This window comes from Neopsephotus bourkii, unplaced genomic scaffold (assembly GCF_033783945.1).
Source record: "Neopsephotus bourkii isolate Nb327-2 ecotype Australia unplaced genomic scaffold, CSIRO-AGI_Nbou_v1 NB_1511, whole genome shotgun sequence".
In the NCBI taxonomy this organism is placed as follows: Eukaryota; Metazoa; Chordata; class Aves; order Psittaciformes; family Psittacidae; genus Neopsephotus; species Neopsephotus bourkii.
The window spans coordinates 2,021,010-2,040,362 of NW_026901987.1; the positions used below are offsets into that span (position 1 = coordinate 2,021,010).

Here is a 19,353-nt window from a genome sequence, read left to right on the forward strand (position 1 = left end):
CATCACAACTTTCACCCCAGTTTTACTAAGCAAAGGAGAGCAAAGGTGGGTCACCTGTAGTCTTGGTAAAGGTATGACCAGCTATTTCCTCTCCTTAGAGCCTATGACTATTTTCTTTTCACACGCTGATCACAGAAAGCTTTGGTAACTGTTTCAAGAGTCACTAAAAAGGAATCAGTCCCTCAGAAGCCAAGCTGGTTGAGAAACTCTGCTGGCTGGAGCAACAGAAGTAGGCATGACTTGCCTTTAACAAAGTAGAAGGCATTTGTTTTTAGTTAACTGGGTAAAGGGCAGTAAAACTCGGCCAAGTATTTATTTATTGGACTGGAGTGCCTGCAGCGAGAGAGGAGGGCGAGATGTGTGTAAGGTTTCTGTAATCCCAACCTTGGCAGGGAGGTAAGTGAACTTTGGTTTCACTGTTGGGATAAGATAGCACAGAAAAGCTTTGGTATGTAATGTAGAAACACTGATTTATACAAGGGATGTTCTGGGGGTGCATGAGGGAAAACCAGAAAAATAAGGTCTTTAGAGCTTTCCCAACATGATACCTTTTCTACATCTGTTGGCCATTACTTTCTGCCAGTTGAAGACAGTTGAGAGCATGAGGAGGCAACAAACTGCTAGTGAGATTGCCACTTTGCAGGAACGATGCTTTCGTTTCAGCACTGAGGAACGCTTGCTTGTACCCTGGGTGTAACTGCAGCATATCCCTCTGATCTCTCCAGCAGGAACACCAACTAAATTTTACAATAGCAACAAGTATCAACAAAGTCTTACTTAGTCTGGATCCAAAACTGTGCTCCAAAGTGTTACTACTGGATGGTACTTCAGTACATGCTAGTATGTGACTCCACCAGCTGAGGGTTACATGAAAGGGGTGGGCCATGAGATACAAGCCTGGATTCCTATCAGCTCTGGCAAGCATGACTGATTTTCAGATCATGGGAGGGCAAAATGGCATGGAGGTCTTCCACCAGGTATGGTATCACCTGGGGATGCTGCAGAGGCTTGATGGATGTGTGTCAGGGATCAAGAAACAAAAATAATGAGGGAAAACCAGATGAGCTGGCAGTGCTTAGCTGGAGCTGTCAGGCTACAGCTAATGCTGAGGAATCTTGCAATTCTGTTTATATTATTTCACCAAAAGCAGGTGCTGGGAAGCCCAGGACGGGAGGGGCATGCAGACAAAAAAAGAAAGAGGAACCATTTTTTTTCTGACGTGTGCGATCTATTCAGATGAATCTTTTTTTACTGACAGGCTCTTTTCCTGGAACCAGCACAGGCACCCAAGTGTCACTGCTGGACCCTCCAATAAACAGCATACCTGAAACATTTAGGTTATGTTGCATTTGTGGTGCAGTTGGCCCTGGTTTTGATGGGAGTTCTGGGGCGATTGAACAATTTTTAAGAGACAGTATTAAAACCTCCAGGCTTTTTCAAATTTAGATTAGTTTTGCTGGGTTTTTTTGTTATTTTCATCCTATTACAGTTATGTGTTGTCATGTTTGCCATCTGAAAAGTGATGAATAAAGGACGGATCTCCACTGACATCCATCATTTCTTCCCTTGGTCACTGTGCATACAATTTTTACACTGATGGAGTTTGTACAGAGTAATGCCTTGACCTGCAGATTTTCCCCCCCACTCGCTGTTGCTCTTTGTCCAACACACCAGCCACCTTAATCCCTCCTTTCTTCTGCAGCTCTTTGTTGAGGAATGTCAGGGTCATCAGTGCCACCGGCTGACATGATTAGTGCGGCTGACAGACACCACACCAGTAGTGTAACCACTGCTCTAAAGGAAGAAAAGCAGAGGACAGGGGGTGGGAGGGAACCAAACCAACCCAAAACCCAAACCCAAAACAAAACCTGCAGCCATTTCAGGCAGAAGGAACCAGGCTCAAATAGACATCAGCAACGTCAACCTTTCCAGTTAATGAGAAGGTCTTTGCACCACAATAGACGTATGCAGCATTTCAATGCGCTCCCATGCTCACAAAATCGGTACACTTCTGCATGCCCCAACGCTTATCCTGTAGGTATTCTTCAGTTCTCAGAGATCAAAAGCATAGATTAGAGAGCGGAGGGAAACAAAATGGTTAAAGAAGCCCCCCCAAACCAGCATCAGACAGGAGATAAAGCCTGACCTGTGATTCAGCAAATCTGAATCCTCAGAAGTACAACAATCTGCGTGCTACTGAAAGACAGCAGCAGTCCATTACATGTATTGATTTGCAGCACTTTGTCAGCACTAATGATGTTACCTCATTAAAAGAGATAAATGCCCTACTGTTCTACCGAAAGCATCTGTTCCTTCCTCCTTCTCGCCTGTTCTCCAGCAGGGCCCAAAGCAGCAGCAGCAGCACAGTGAAATCAAATCAAAATACAACATTAAACTCACTTTCAGCCGCGTGCTAAGGTTGCTTTCCTGTTATTCCTTATTATTCGCTTTCAAATGGGGTTATTGCATGTTTTCTACCAGGCATCTCTTCTCTTGACACCAAATGAGCACATCAAAGGAAAACAAAGCCCTGTGAACCACCACGGCCCTCCTGCCAGCGAAGGGCTTCTCAGAATATAAACTCATGTCTACCTTGGCTAATTCATTCACTGCTAGGTAAAACAATATGGGCTGCTACCTCAATCACAACAGGTGAAATAACAGGCAAGGTGGAGATAATGACTTCTGTCCATTAACACCCCACGATGCGCTGCTGCACACAACGTGCCAGTTTTGTTTCAACAGATTTCTTGTTACATGCAAAGGTAGCAGTTTACTGTAATGAATGTTTTATGCATCATTCCCTTGTGTACAGGGTCTCCAAAGTACACATTATTAAAGTCTATTAAACTCTCTATTTAGCAGAATTACCAATGTGCCTTTGGGGAAATTACTACAATGAAGCCATACTGGTATTTAAATTCCAGTTGTTTAACAATCTTTTCCTAATGACCAGTCCAGGTATCTACATTAAAGTGCAGTCAGACTTCTTCCAGCACTGCCTATCAGCTGCTGATGGAAATTCATTTAAAAAAATGAGTATTTCAACTTGGCATGTTTTTCATAATCAAGCCTGAGACAGCTACTACTTTAAAATAATAGGAACTCCTTCCTGATCCTCTTCACCAAGCAAAGCACTTCACAGTCAATGTGGTTACAGAAACAAATATTTCCAGCATACAATTTATATCAGTATCTGCAAGATACCAGCCTATTTAAAGAATATTTGGCCAACAAGGACCCATTCTTTACAAACAGCTTTGCTATTAGAAAGAACCTACCTGTTCTTGAAGCCTACAGATGCAACGACAGAGCAGCCCAAAAGCTGCTTAAGCTCAGTGTATACCCAGGCCTCTCCTCTTGTCCAGCTACTGAACTCTTCGAGTTGTATGTAAAGCGACAACAGAGCAGCTACTAACTGCTGTTTGTGCCCCTCAGACCATTTCCCCTTTTAATACTGCATGCTACAGATATAGGTAGCTGTAAATGTGTGCCTCTAAAAGTGCATGTTTTCATGGTAAACTTAGTTCAGAATTTGTAAATGTGTGCCCATGCCTCCCGTGATAAGAACAGATATTTTTTCCAGTGGGAAGAGCCTCATGTTTCTCAGGGGAAAGGAAGTACACTTCATCATGCTAGACATCACAGGATTCAGCTTCCTGGGGTGGGGTGGAAGAGACCTAGATCCCAACCTTTCAGGTTTCCTTAATGACCTTCAATAAATCACTGTGTTCCTACTTGCATTTCTCATCAGTATGAGCGTGCCATTTTATCCTCTTTGAGATTTACCAGGAATGGTTTAGATTAGATATTAGGAAATATTTCTTTATCGAACCAGTTGTCAAGCACTGGAACAGGCTGCCCAGGGAAGTGGTGGAGTTACCATCCCTGGAGGTATTGAAAAGATGTGTAGATGTGGCACTTAGGGACATTATTTGGTGGTGGTGGTGGTGGACTTGGAATGCTAGGCTAACATTCGGACTTGATGATCTTAAAGGTGACCCCACCTAAACAATTCTATGATTCTATAATTCTATGCCCAGAAGCACTCAGGTTCTATTATGGGGCAGTCAGGCTCTTCAGCAAAGACAATCAAGCAAGTACCTAAACACTATACGTTGTAACTCCGTACAGTGGCAAATACACCACTATACTTGCCACTATGTTACACCGATAGTTTAAAACTTCAACACCACATCAATTCTCAGTCACCTTCAATGACAAAAAAAAAAAAAACACCCCAACAGTAACATATTGACAAAATGCTGACAAAAACTTTTTAAACCAGTGGGCACAGAAACAGGATACAAGTAATGAAGACAAGTTGCTCAACAGGGCTTCACATCAAATGAACACACAGAATTCAGGCTACCATGCAACTGCATGTTTTGATATGCCAGCATTCAAAGTTTATGCCCAAGTACCTATAAAAGTAGGACTAAAATCATCACTGGAAGCTGGTACATACAGTAAAGGTTACTCTCACAAGCATGAATCAAATACTGCCTGCTCTTTTTGGCTCTAAGGCAAATTCAGTGCCCTCTGGCAGACCTACACAATTAAGCTGTTTCCATTAAGACCGAAAGTCCTTCAGAGAACAATCCTTGGAAAAACACACAGCAAATGGGTGGACCTATTTTAGCCACACACTACTTTCCCATAAATCAATGGACAAAAGTGCTTCCTTTCTCCAGTTACAAACCCTGAGCCAAATTACTACCTCTGTTTTACAAATGCAACCTCATTGACTTTGCTGAAGTTACACATGCACCACAGACCAGATTTTGTCCTTGCATGCAATCGGAGGCTAGATCTCCCATAAATAAGAAAGGAAACAATCTGTTCATCTTAATTGAATTGGGACAAGGAACATCCCTTTCACCTTTAGAAAGGAGACATATGTCTAAGAGACAGAGGGGGAAACACCACTAATTTCATTTCTTCAGCTTGTCTCTCCATTAGGAAAGACTTGTATGCTTAGAAAGGAAATATTTTTCCGGCTTTTAAGATTACTTTATGTGACTGCAGATCAGAAGTCCAAGAATATCAGATGTTGTTTTAGAGAGGTTTCCATCATCTACTTCACTATCTAAGAAGTACCTCTTCCATCCTGTTTGACGAGGGTGGTAGATGAAGGGTGCAATGCTACTGCAGACTGAAGCCATCAGTCTGTTCACTTGCTCCTCTGCCTCAACCGTAGTTTCATGAGCACAAGTTGAGATGGTCCTGCTCAGTTGTACAGAACCCAACCACATCTTTAGTTGAGTTAGTTGTTGGCTGGACTGAGCCCATTAAGCAGCTCACTGTATGGTTTTATAAATGCCAACAGTGGTGCAAGAGTGAGTGGAGAATGTCCTGGCTAAGGACACTGTGGGACAAGAAAGCGAATGAACAGCCGTAACTGGGACTGGCTTAGGCTGCCATGAAACCTTTAGTCCCTGACGCCTAGCAGTAGACATTGTAGAAACACAGAACACAGTGTGAAGTGTGGCATTTAACACTGACAGTGCAATATGCGCCTAAAGTTGCCATCATCTTAGGTCCTCATATTTAGCACACCAGATGATAGACCTCACAAAAGCACCTGGCACTGCAATGCCACTTCTTTCCCAGGGTATTGGGTGTAGACATGGTGAGGCCTTCATTTGTTGTTGTGGCAGGTGGACAAGCAGCTACCTTAGCCAAGCTGTCGCTTTGCCTCTCCTGCCACCTACTGTACCGAAAACCAAAATTATGTGTCACCAACTCCGTGCTTCTCCGCGTCTGTCTGGAAATACCAACCTTCAGTTCTTCTAGAAGTACCACTGCGTGCATGTGGGAACTCCCCGCTGTCATAACCCCCCCCAGCAATGCTATCCAACATACCCTGATGAAAGCTAAATGCAGCACTTTGAGCTCTACTTAACCCACCGCTGCTTCGGGGTTAAAATTAGCATTAAATACTAAAAATTCTCCAGAGTTTAGGGCATGAACTCCTCCTCCCCTTTGCCCCACATAAAATTAATCAAAGAAGATTTATTTTCAACAGTGAACAGGCCATGATGCCCCATAAGCCTCCGACCCTTTATTTGCTGTTATTTACGATGACAACACTCACAAGGGGCAAAACCCAGCAGAAAAATAACTTCCCACTGGGTGTGTGACTGTCAGGCCGTGGGCAGGGCTGAAACTCTTTCTGCACTTGAGCTGCGTAACCAAATGAGTGTCACCCAAGAGTCTGCTTCAGACCGTGGTTTACCCCTGTCCTTTTAACCTCTCACTCTCAAAAGCACAGCTGAGCGAGTCTGCCTGTGCCATGCATATCCTTGTGTAGCAGTGCAGTGCTACCCACCTGAGATTGTCCCCCTCAGGAACAGCATGTGGTCCTGTTGCTTCTAGTATCACCAGGTTGCAGAAGAGGCTTCACTGATGCTTGCACTTAAGTGCCGCATCCAAGGAGAAGACAAGTATTTTGTCATCACCATCTGTGTTCTGCTATCCATCCACACACCGTTAATCACAGCGAATGGCAACGAGAAGGGCAGCAACAAGTCTGAGCTGGTCTGGCACAGTCCAAGCCAACTGCAGGGCCTTCAAACCCCCATTCCTGGCACTATGTGGAAGCTAATAAGCAATCAACCCAAAAATGAGAAGACAGATATCCCATAGTAATTATTTATGCCATCCTCCCAGAAGGCATGACAACTTTATTTTCTAATATTTTATTATTAATTTCAAGAAAGTATTCAAATAGAAAACAACATGCTGAACTTGCTACAGAAATCTCACTATTTTCTGGTAAGAAGCTACCTTGCAGGTCCCAGCTTATTTTCCTATATATGGCATTCCCTCTTACCTAATCAACATCTTGGGGTCTATGACAGCAGATATCCTTGATAAAAGGAGAATTCTGATGAAGGAGAAAGACATGCAACATCTGCATGATCAAGTAAGCTATCAAATGTATTTATTTATGCTGTGACCATAGTAACCAAGAGGTATTAAATGTGGAACTGAGCTTCAGGTAAATGCATTTTAAATCTGATTTTTCACTGGTTGAAGTAAGGAAATTGTTGACTAGCAGGACTCTTAAGGGTCTTTACAAGCTGCAATTAGAGAAGCAGATACGGAAGATAAATTGCTCTATGCCTGCAAAAGCAAGTCTTAAGATGAAAGGCTCACTATTACTTTCAAAAGTAGCATTAAGAATTTGATCAACTGAGAAGAAAGCATTAATATAATTTCACTCACTCACAGATCACTGAACAACAACAACATCTCTGAAAAATAAAGACATCTCCTTTCCTTAAACAAATCTGACAAGACTGTAACTAAAAATATTTCTGTAATGCACACAGTTCAGTACGGACACAGGAAAACAACTGGTATGAGTAACCATGAGTGTCTGATCACTCAAAACATACATCTCAAGGCAGCCACCAAAATGCATCAAGAGCCATGATACAGCCACTTAAAGCCAAATATGACCCACAGATATCTATTAAACATGAATAAATTTATCAAGGACCAACAGTATGTTCTTCTTAATTGCACAAAGGCTACAAACAGGTTAAAAAAAAAAAAAGATCTTTTTACAGCATGTGATCAGAAGTGACTTTTACCAACACTAATTTAGTTTATAACATAATGAAGGCAAAAGAAATAAAGGATCACATTTGCAGTTAGTAACGCTACAGAAACTATGAGTGAAAAGCTAATGGAGTGAACAGAGCCTTAAAATAACTTGGTATTTTTTAACACAGACTTGAAAAACTTGCTACTGCAAGGGCAGTGTCGGAGGGTGCTCACACATCCTCGCTAGAAACTCTCAAGACAACTCTCAAGGATCCCTAAGGATGCTCCAAGGGAATTAAAGAAGCCAATTTTATACACGCTGTGCTGTCTGGATTGATGTCTCACTAAACCAACGGGCAAAGTTTGATCGCCAAAAGGACTTCTACCTCTGCTGCGCTCATCCGAATGGAAGGGAAAGAGGTTTAAGCTTGTTTGGTGTAAGGCCGACAGAGACTTTCTAGGAGAAATGGAAGTCAGCCGATGAGCAGGTGATAAGCTGCTCCTAGAGTTTCCCTTCCTTTGAGAGGAGAGGAGCGGCTGGAAGATTTTCGGAGCAGATTCTCCAAACAAGCTGTTAAGAGAAGCCGCTATCCATAAGGCACGACAGGAGGAAAAAGGAAGCAGGGAAATCACAGTTAATGGGATTTGGCCGCAACCAGAAAACAGCTAGGTTTCTGAATACATTACAAATACTCCCACACTTCACCGTTTCACCAGTTCACTGCTGGATGAGAAAACTTTACAGATGTAACGCCTTATAAAGCTCTGCAGAAATTTAGATTAACCTATTTAGAACAAATCTCACCTCTCCCCCTGGCACACCCTGTAGATGCATACATGAAGAAGAGGAAATTGTCACCACTACACCACAGCTTCAATGATTTTCTGTAAGGAGGAAGCTGTCAGGCTACAGATTTATTTATCTTGAGGTTATTTCTTAAGTCCCATAAACAAATGTTTGTGACACGAGGAGGTCACTACCCTGCTCACCTTAGATATCACTGCAGCGACTTACAAAGCTTGCCCAAGTTTTCTGTAGGAGGGAACTGCTATCTGATCCTGTCAAGCAGGACAATTTGAGCTCAAATGCAGAGGGTTACCTTGCTCCCAGAGCTTCTCTCCTTAGCATAACTTCAGATTGAGGAAGGTTATGCAGTTTGGGCACAGAATAAGGTCTTTGAAAGGAAATACAGTGCTCTCACGCCTGGAGGAAAGCCGGCAAAACCCTGGCTAAGGGGTGCATCGCTATGGAAAGAGCAACCTCAGCAGGAGGTCCTTAATGCCTCTCTCTCTGCCACCCTGGTGAGGGATGCACAGAGGATCTCCTGCGCATCCTCCAACCTCAGTGGAGAGAGCTGATTGCTTAAGGCAGCAATGAAAGAGAAATTACCCTAGATGATGCCCTCTACCTGTGCAATTTGAAGTCAAGCATAGGACATGACACAACACGTGCAAACTCCAAAGTTATCCTTCCTCAGATCCCGAAGGAGGCAGTGCCACAGTATGTGTGAGGAGGGAAAATGCCAGCAGCAGAGAAATTTCTGGTCTTATCATAAGATAGAGGAAGAGGCAGCAGGAGCAGAAGAATAGAAACGATAGGAGAAGTGAGATAAGAGAGTTATGGGGCTGATAGCATCTGATAGACAATACACTTTTAGAAGAAGGGGAGGAAGTTGAGCCGCCATGAAAGAGGGGGAAGGAAGACTAAGGTTGATTTTCCCGACAGTTAGGTCATGAACAGTTCCCGAAACCTGTCTAGTCAGTCTGGCTGACTGACATAAAGATGCAAAAAGCCACACATGCAGCATCTCTGGAGTGGGAAAAGGAGATACTGAGGAGTGGGGCACCCTGCAGGGGAACTGAAAAAAACTACAAGTCTTTTAAGTGCCATACACAGAGATGAAGCTACTGAGCTCTCAACTGACAAAGAACATGAACAGTTAACAGGGTTATGCAGAACTGTCCACTAAAACAAAAAATCGTTCAAACTTTGGCTCCTCACAAATGTCTTTTGGAAATTGCACAGCCACTGCTGAGAGATTAGCTTTATAAAGTGACAATTTAACTGGAATTGCAGCTCTGGGTAACTACGGGAAACGTTGCTCACAGCAACAGAACATGTAGGATAATTAGGCATTTTGGGGAAGGAAAAGAAAGTTACAGTAACTATGCAAACAGAATAAACAGAATAAATAACATCGCTGTCCTTCTCTGGGACCCTTCCGAGGATCTCAGAGCAATCTACAGCCATCCCTCATTAAAAGCTGCTGTGTCACAGCCACAGCTTATTGCATGACCTAGGTCCCAAACCTGTCTGTACTTCTCATCCATGTACTTTTACCCCTCCGCTGATTCTCATGCAGTACATCAGCCATAAACTGAGGGCAGGCAGGGACCTGGTTGTGGGTTTGTGCAGTGTGGGACCCCAGCTGGGACTCGGGGTGCTGCCAAGGGCTCCTTCAACATAATTAACGAGACAGCCCAGTCAAGAGACAGAAAAGACAAAAGGTTTCCACCAAGTGAGAAAACTCTTAAGTGCGAGAAATGGAGGTTCTCCCCACGCCAAACGTGCTCAGCAGCACAGCCTGGCAGGGCAAGAAGACGGGGAAAGCTAGCTGTCTTGCAGACAAAGGTGCAAGTAGGAGGAGAAAAAGGAGGAAATATGGTCAGGCAGAGGGAGACAGGCTCCAGACAAGCCCTCCCCAAAGGAAAGCAACTCAGCGGACACCAGTGTGGAAGATGCTGCTCAGCAGGGGGAAGGGTCAAGTTAAAATACAAACCCACATTTACATGCTCCCACGAGTTCCTTAACTGCAGCTGAGAATTTAATGAAATGCTTTGTATAGGAATTGTTTGATTGCACGTGTTTTCCACCAATTTCCAGATCCAGTTTCTGCTCCTACTCTGATTTTTAATCACCACTGGGACAAAACACTAATATTCAGATATTGCCTTGCTGAGAAAACTGGAGTAACTGGAAGTTATGTTAACAATATTTAAATACAGTCCATGTCTATTTAAAGGCTTGAACACAACTCGTTAGAACACTGCATAAATTACCCCAACCTAATTCTCCGGGATGCATCAAGATCTGAAAAGCCCCAAGTTTGATGTTCTCTCTTACCACCCACTTAAAAAAACCAAAACCAACATGCTGGGGTTAGCTTAGGTTGCAAACGGTAATCAAATCAACATTCAACTGAAAAAATGCAATCTACTCCCTGATGTAATGAAGATCATGCCATAACCGGTTCAAAACCAAAACAAGAAGAGGCTCTCCCCCACCCCCTCTGTGCACACACATCCCCATTTTTGCTGTCATTGATGCCCCAACCCAGCCTGCCTGCTTGGGATCCTGCATTGCTCCCTCCATCCCTCCCCACCGCTTGAAACCATCCCTGGATGGAGTGAAGCACGCTGCTGCTGCTGCCACCACCGCTGGGCTCCCTGTCCCCGGCGCCTCGCTCACGCTGGCGGCCAGACAAAGCAAACTCCGGTTGCATCACAGAGCAAACTCATTTTCCAGCAACCTCCCAGCCCGGAGTTTACTGCTACTGTAACCCGGTGCTGTCAACAACGCCGCCTTTGTTGCGCACCCGTGCGCACGGCTTGCTTGTTGCTTGAGTTGTTAGTTTTTATTATTATTATATTTATTTATTTTTAAGAAGAATTTTTGTTTTAAATGAGTAATCTGCATTTGAGTGATTTCTCCTCTGTGCTGGCTCCACCCTGTACTGTAAACGAGACATTACCTTATACAAGAATGAATCTGCTGCATTCCTCTGTCTAGCTGCCTCGCAAGCACATTTCCTACGCTCGCAGCAGCCCCGGCAGCGCACGCTCTCCCACCCTCCTTCCCCCCCTCACCTTTTCTCTTTTTTCTTTTCCTTTTTTTTTTTTCTCCTTTTCACTGCCTCGCTGTGTTTTTGTGTAAATGATCTCACATGACTCAACAAATCCATCTGCCTGGAGCAGGCCAAGTTTGGAGCCTTCCCAGGAGGGAGGAGAAGAATTGCTTTGTGGAAAGGACCTGGAGCTTTGCCCTTTCTCTGGCTCAAATTACCCGCCTGTCAGGCCTGACGGATTTGGCTAAAAATAAAAGGAAGCGGGCCGTGAAAAGGAGATGAATGAGCTCAGCAGTTCCTTAGATAACATGGGTCTGGTGTCACCCAAAGATCCCAGAGCAGGAACTTCGGATGCTGAGCATGTAAGTGCAGTGCTGCAGCCTAGGTGAACTTGACTGCTTGGGGACCAAATAAAAAAGGCACAAAAAAGGGCAAAACCAACCCTATGCTGTTGGAAATAAATGGATTAAAGACATGCAGAACAGGAAAATTGCCTGCTGTAGGCTTTGAGCTTGTAAAAGAGATTTACAGCATTTCCAGTGGGAAAACGAGGCGTGGGGAGGTGTGGCGGGGGGACGCACGTGATGTCAGCCTCCCACCCTACCCGGGGAGCCTCAGCATCCTTCCTGCAAATGCCTGCCCAGCGCCTGCAGCGGGTATTAAGCACTTAGTTTGGCAATGTAATGACACACTGCAACAATCTGTAATGCGAGGCAGTCAGCAAAGCCCTGGCTCGCAAAGCTCTTTCTCCTAACCATTAACCATATGTTTGGCTCCGCCACCGCCCAAGCGAGCGGGTGTTCCAGCGCACCATCTGGTTTCTATCCACACAAGCAACTGCAAAGCACAGAGTATTTCCCTCTGGAGCTGTGTCTTCCTCCCCAGCTCCCCCTCCCCACCCGGCCCCCCACTCCTCTGCTCCTCGTCTTTCTCCTTCACTCCCCTTCAGCAGGAGCCTGACCTGCCCACTGCAATGCCCGAAGGGCTGGGGACCACGGCCGCCCCACCAAAGGTAGGGAGAGCAGGGATGCTATGCTGTGCTACCCCCCATACACACACACACAGAGGGATCACATCCTTCATGACCAGTGCTTGGGGTACCATGTTAAAAATATAGGTGTGCTCTTGACCAGTCCAGGAGCCACTGCAGTGCCCATTGCATCTCACTCACACACACATGCGCACAGGGAATATTCAATTTGGATTACATCAACTCCATGCCAACACTGCAGAAGGACTTCAAGAATGAACCTAACAGAAGGACAATTACCAGTGTTATCTCCTGATCCCAAGTACGGCTTTCTAGGCACACTGGGGGCTGGTTCCCCAATCCCACCAAATTAAGAAGAGAAGAAATGTGGGGGGAAGAGAAGAAAGGGGAATGGAACAAGAGAGCTCTAAAGAAAACAAATGAAAATATTTACTTTTCCCGTGATAACTAAACAAGATCTATATGAAACTATGAAAAAGCTTTCAAGTGTAATATTTTAGAAGACCTTGTGCCATATGTTTATGATTTTATGAATTCTAACTACTATTTATGTTTTTGAAGCACTTACATCCTTCTGTTTATTTCTGAAGTCACCTATGGGACATCAGCAGTAATTTTCCTCTCAGGTTGGCCAATTTAAGATTACTCATGACCTAATGCAAGTATTCAGGGATGTAAGCAATAGGATATTAAGTAAATCCCACACTTGCTCCTTTAAGTTTATACTCTGCAGTGAGTCACACATACGGTGTTTATCCAAGTTACCAGTGCTACAAGAAAAAAAAGCCCATTACATTTGCAAATACATACAAATCGCAGCTGTAAGCACCCAACTGCTTACACCAGGACTTGTTTCTATGACTGGATATTGATTTTTTAATAATGTGTCATTATACCAATGTTGATACAGCAACTATCTTCCCAGAGTATGCAATTTAATACTGAAAAGAAGCTGGCTCTAGGAAATATCAAATGGGTGTTTAAGGCACCCATTCACATGCTTCAAATGTCCTTCTTGGTCATGACAACAGCAACGCAAAGCCACAACTGCATTTTTCCCACTTGGAAAGAACAAAGAAAATGCAAAGGACTCGCCAGTTAAAACCAGCTCAGTCTAAGGCAACTAGAGCTCTGCTCATCTGCTTCTCAGTAAAATACTGCAGAACCCCTCCAATCAGTGCTGGAAACCAAGAGCCTACTTCGAAAAAGATACTTGTTTTCCAAATATCCTCATAGATGTAAGAAATCAGTTCACAGTAAAAGCACACTGTAGGACCTTATCCTGGAATCAAATACATGAGAGGAAAACCTATATGCTTGTGAAAAGCCTGATGACTTCACTGGGACTGCCTAAGAAGTTTGAGGATAGGATCTGACCCCAGTTACAAACATCGAGCGCACTTTAGCACTGTAAACTTCCCCCACTTCATCTTCCACTCCCCCTCAATGAGGGAAATAAAATGATTAAAAACATGAGATGAATTTAAGCTAGCAACTTACATTGCCTACAGACCAGGATCTAAGTATGTTAGAAGTCCATTATTTTAAGATAAGGTTGTTACAAACGTATTAGTAGCATGTTTAAACAGCACACATTAGGTTTCTGTGTGCCTTTGTTCACACACAGAAAACAACCAGTGGTAGTCCTCTAAAGCATTAAAGGTCTAGGTCTGGGTCTTTTAACAGATAATGATCTGCCCTGATCCAGAAACCTTTCAAAAGAGGGAATTCAAGGGAAATATTCATAGCTTCAGAGCTTTGCAGTCTGAAGGGACAGCTTATCATTTGACCTTCCTCCATAGAACAGCCATGGAGCTTCCTCGCCTGCACTGATGGGGCTGTAAGAGGCTGAATTAGAGAATTTATTAGAGTTAAAAAAACTTATCTAAAAAAATAAAAACAAACAAAAAACCAAGCAACAATCTCACAGCCTCAGATTCAACAGACAGGCATAAGGAAAGAAGCTACTGCAGTCCCAGCAACGTTGTCCTATTCAGCATTCACCCATGCTGCGGGAAGACTCACATCCCATTGCCTGGTCTGAATTAACATAACAGCCAGCCGTTTCTTGTCATACCTCTTGTCACCTTCCTCTACTCCTTAGTCCCTGACAAAAGGCCACTGTCAGCCTGAACCATAGCCAGCTTTTAAAGCATAATAAAAAGCAGTGTCACATCATTACCTGAATCCACTGAGTCCTCCTGCCAACAACGATGTTTACGCAATCACATTTTTCAGTTTTTAAAAACTTCTCTCTTGCCTCATCGCTCTGTATGAAAAACAACACAAAAAGAGAAAATTCATTTATTCCGCACAGTTATCCGTTATTCGTGTTACAGCGGTTGGCTTTCTCAGCAAATATTTAGGTCTTCTGTTTTCTGCCACGTTTCATGAAGATGTTACTCAAGAAGTCCTTTCCCCAAAATTCACACTGACCAAATAGAAGCGACAGTGAAAAGTCTGGGGGCAGCCACAGTACCACAGCCCATCACTTGCAGTTCTTGCAAGTGTTCATTGCAGGACAATGCAGTTCTCCTGCACCCAAATTCTCTGCCCTCTCCTGCCTGGCAGCACCAGGACCAGCGCCAAGCAGACATTCAGGGTACCAAAAGCAGAAATACGAGCGAAGAGAGAGCTACTTAAGTTTCTTTCAGTTTCAACAGTAAACACATGCCACTAATAACCACCACAGCAGCAATGTAAAAATACTTGCAAAATTACATTGATTACTTAACCTACAGTTTCCCTGAACTTTGCACCTACAACACTATTTCCACAGTAACTCCACTTAAAATTCTTGAAGGGTGTGTGTTTACTTCTCAGTTCACATATTAGTAGCTTTAAGTTTCAGTGTCAAATTCTCCTACCAATACACCAATAAACCAAAATGTACACCTCACATAAGAAATTTCCACACTTAAATAAGGAAGAAAAAAAAGCCCAGATGGTAAAAACCCAACTGAAGATACAACCTCTAAAAAACCCACCAGCCTCCCTGAATGGCCAGAAGACACATCATAAGTAAATAAAGAATGCCACTGGATTTTCAGTACTGGAAATGCCATCAATGTCAGTATTTCATTGCTTTCTCTGAAAGGGAACAAAACAAACCACATAAGGAGATACAACTCAACAATCTGTACGTGATCTGTTGCCCACCTTCAGAAGGGCACATGAACTACACACAGCCATGCAGCATGGGCTAGGGGATACGGCTGTGATACCGTTCCTGCTATTTCAGGGCTCCGACATTTGGCATACTCTGTCCATCATCAACATGGATGTCTGCCAGAAACTTCTGTGTCAAGTTTTCAGTCACAGTGGTCTGACTGAGCTATTCCTGAGAAAGTGGCTGGAAAGACTCAACAAATTCCAGCAGCAGAGACTAGCCATGTGCCTGCCACACAAAGCAAAGAGTATGGTCAAGCCCAGGGCTGAGGAGAAGAGAGGTAGCCTTTGCCTCTGGCATCTGGTCTCAACCAGGCTGGGCCATTTCCTGAGCAAGGACAAGGACTGAAGCTCTCTCCTGTTCCAGGTGACCTCCCTGCCACAGCCCCGGCCCCAGCCACCTGGAGCCATCTACACTCAACACAGAGCAGCCAAGAGCTAGGCTAGGGGGTGGCAGGGAAAAATACATAACAAGAAATTTCACTTAATGGGGATGGAAAATTGGAGGTAGGATAAGGAAAGAACAGCACGGAGAGCTGCACAGTGGCTGTGCAGCCACAGCACTGCCAATGAATCATATTCAAGCCTCTACAACACTGGCGGACCCTGTTTACCATTTGTTTGCTTCCTGCCTTTTTTCTTTGGTGCACAGAGAGAACATTGATGAGTGAAGCACTGAAAAGGGAAGAAAATGTGGTGGGCAAGTGCTGCCTACAGTGGCTCACTTCGCCCTCTCCTGCCACACTTGGCACATGGGACAGACCTGAGCTGAGCATCAGGGCTATAGGATAAAAGAGCAGGACAACTCTGACAGATGTTAGTGAAGACCACAGCCACCCTGCCACTCCCTGCCACCCCTCTCAGCACTCAGGCAGATGAGCCATGCCTTGGAGAGCTGACACACCGCTCCAATGCAACACTGCTAAAGTCATTTAAACCCAGCATTTCCCAAGTGGCCATTAATGGCGAGTTCCTAACCAACCTGAAATCCCAGCTTCTCTCAAGCAAAACTAATGAACAGTCACAGCAAAGAGAACCATACTCTCAGCACACGGAACACTACGTGGTGTACAGACATCTCAGCAGCAAGGCTGCAAGATCCTCAAGATTCTTTGTCCTCTTGTTTTAATTGTCTTCCTGTAAAGATGAGGCAATGCTTCCCAAATCATTTGTTAAACCCTCAAGCCTGACACTGATAAACAGAACAAGTTTGTGAGGAAAAGACAAACTTATTCAGTTTATGTGTAGTGTGCCATAAATAAAAGCCCAGGGCTAAACACCAAACAGTGGGGAAAAACCAAGATGCTGAACAGGGCGCCAGCCCAGGGCTACAGCTCTACACTAAGTGCTAGGCAAGGGACTTCTAGGAAGAGCGTGATCACATATTTAGAAATGTAATCAAAAACTGTCCATGCATCTACAAGGCTTAAAATTAGGTCTGCACAAATCCTTTTTATATCTCACTGAGTCACACTCTGACCTTAATTATATTGTAATGTTTGTGTACGAAAATAAAATTAACAGCAAATAGCTGAAACCGCCCCAGCTATTTATGCTGCCTTAGACATTCAATAGTGCATAACAGAGTACAGGTCTACAGTCAACCAAATGCACAATGCCGAAAGACAGACCTTAAAGGTAAATAATTCAGGGCTTGAATTCTTTAAGGTAAATAATTTAGGGCTCTGATGAACTCACTGACTGCAAATAGGGAGTTCCACTGTTAGCAACCCTCTAAACTGCCCTACATCCAATCCCCAGGAGTGCAGAGCAGAAACTGTCAGTAAAAACATGCCTCAAATATTCCTGGCTATAGCAGTAAGGACTCTAACACAAAAGGAGTCTTGGATAGGAAAAGGCAGCTTCACAGTTTGGTTCCAGTGCTCTGTACTGCTCCCATGAGCTGCTGAAAAGGAGGTGCAATTTCAGAAACACCACTTGGGCAAGCAGTGAGATGGTCTGCAAAGCAAGCTAGTTATCCCATGCTGTGTCTCACTGGAAAAACCCTTCAAGGGTAGCCAACAGAGAAGTTTGGTCCAAAGGTGCTAAAACCACATGTGGCTATGGGCGAGACTATAACCTCTTTGCTAAATAAAGCAGCCTGTAGATGAAAAGGAACCAAAGCTCTGACTCCTCCTTACTTCACAATCTCTCTTCCTGATCCTCTTACAAAATTGGCTATGGCCAATTTATCATCACCTGGGAATTCCTGTGCACCTGTCAAAAGGCATCTCAGCCACACAAAATCCACCAACAAACTACAGTATCGATCCTTATCAATTCTTAAACTATCATCAAGTGCCAGCCTTCCCAGCGTACATCCTCTAGTTCCAAGGAGTCATTCACAAGCAGCAACTATTCCCAACCAAGCAAGGAAATTGTGTTAACATGGAGATAGAGTGAACTGCCAGTTATACAATGTTGTCGCTGCTAAAAAAACTCCTGAGGATTTTCATGCTGTCTCACACACACACATACAGTAGTATGCAAAAACACCCTGGAGTTGCCACACACCCTCGTACAAGACCTACTTGAAACCAAACCGTGGAAGAAAACCCCGCCTTTCACCACCAGTCATGTCACCAGCAATAGCCAAGGTGCTGCAAAGCCGCTGAAGAGCCTGGAAACCACACAGGAGCATGCCCACAGAGGAGCAGTTAAGAATGCAACTGCTGTTTCTGCTCCATGCCCAGTGGAGATGAGATCTCATAGCCAGCAGAGATCTGGGTCACCACCAGGAAGCTGGAGTTATCCTGACATCATCTTCTAGGTAATGCTCCCAAAAGGGAGAACAAATCTGTGGCAAGGTTGCATCCTCTGAGATCCCGAGCGCAAAACAAAAGCCACCACCAGTGGTTGCTTTGGCCCCTGGCAATAACATCCTATATAAAAAAAGCCAACCAGCATGTCTTGTGTGCAAACTATTTTGCAGGAAGAGTTTGTTCTAAGTATGAGGTTCAGTTTGCGGTGCCTCAGGAGCTGGGAAACGCAACTCAGTTGCTGAAGTCTGCCTCCTAAACACCAGGCTAAAAGGTACTTGTTTGTCTATCCTATATTTCAAAAATGAAAACCCAAACACGGGGAAGGACAAAGCAAGGAAGACAATGAAGTGTGAATTTTAAACCTGAGATGTTTGTGAAAAATAAACAACGTGTTTCCGAAAAATAAACATGCTGAGTCTCCACATAATCAAGTAGCTGACACCTATCCAGGCACAGGACTGAAAACCAAACCAGCTTTCCAAGCTCTGCTAACCAAAGCTTTTACAATCTTCCTGTACACCATTTCCTTGTTTATGTCTCATGGCACTAGAGTTCAACTTCTGGAGAAACACGAACAGCGAACCTCGAAAGTGAAATGTGATATTGTTTACAGAATAAGAGAGCACGCTGTTTGCAAGAATCCGTAGCCGCACACATCCCAATCCTGTTCCTCAGTCCAACACCCACTTCTGAAATCCTGTACCAACCAGATTAGCTGATGTGCACATGCTTGTGCTCTTGCGGAAACAATAGTCTCTTTCAGCCCGTGCAGTCTTCTGAAGAACCAGGCGAAAACGTCATGGGAAAAGTTAGGAAATATCTGCAGAAAACAGTCCGCAAGATGAAAGGCAGAACAAGTCTTTTAACTTGTATGAAGTACATAACATGGAGGAGAAACGCACAGCTTTGTTACCTAGCCGCTCTGCCAAAGGGCTTTGCTTCCCCAGGATGGAAAAGGGGGTTAAAACAACTCTGGAAAATAAAACACCCAGTGGAGGAACAACTCCCTTACAAACAGAGCACTGCAGGAGAA

The 19,353-nt window shown here is 44.1% G+C and overlaps 1 protein-coding gene across 4 annotated transcripts in view; it reads right to left on the minus strand.

Annotated features, from left to right (window-relative positions):
* Positions 1 to 19,353, minus strand: part of BACH2 (BTB domain and CNC homolog 2) — a 191,277-nt gene that overhangs the window by 133,471 nt on the left and 38,453 nt on the right. For 3 of the 4 annotated variants that reach the window (XM_061369810.1, XM_061369812.1, XM_061369809.1), the window contains exon 2: positions 14,573 to 14,659. The gene's annotated coding sequence lies outside the window, so the exon portion shown is untranslated. Of the gene's footprint in view, positions 1 to 14,572; positions 14,660 to 15,377; positions 15,769 to 19,353 lie in introns of those variants that run through there. The other variant, XM_061369811.1, reaches the window with a different exon arrangement.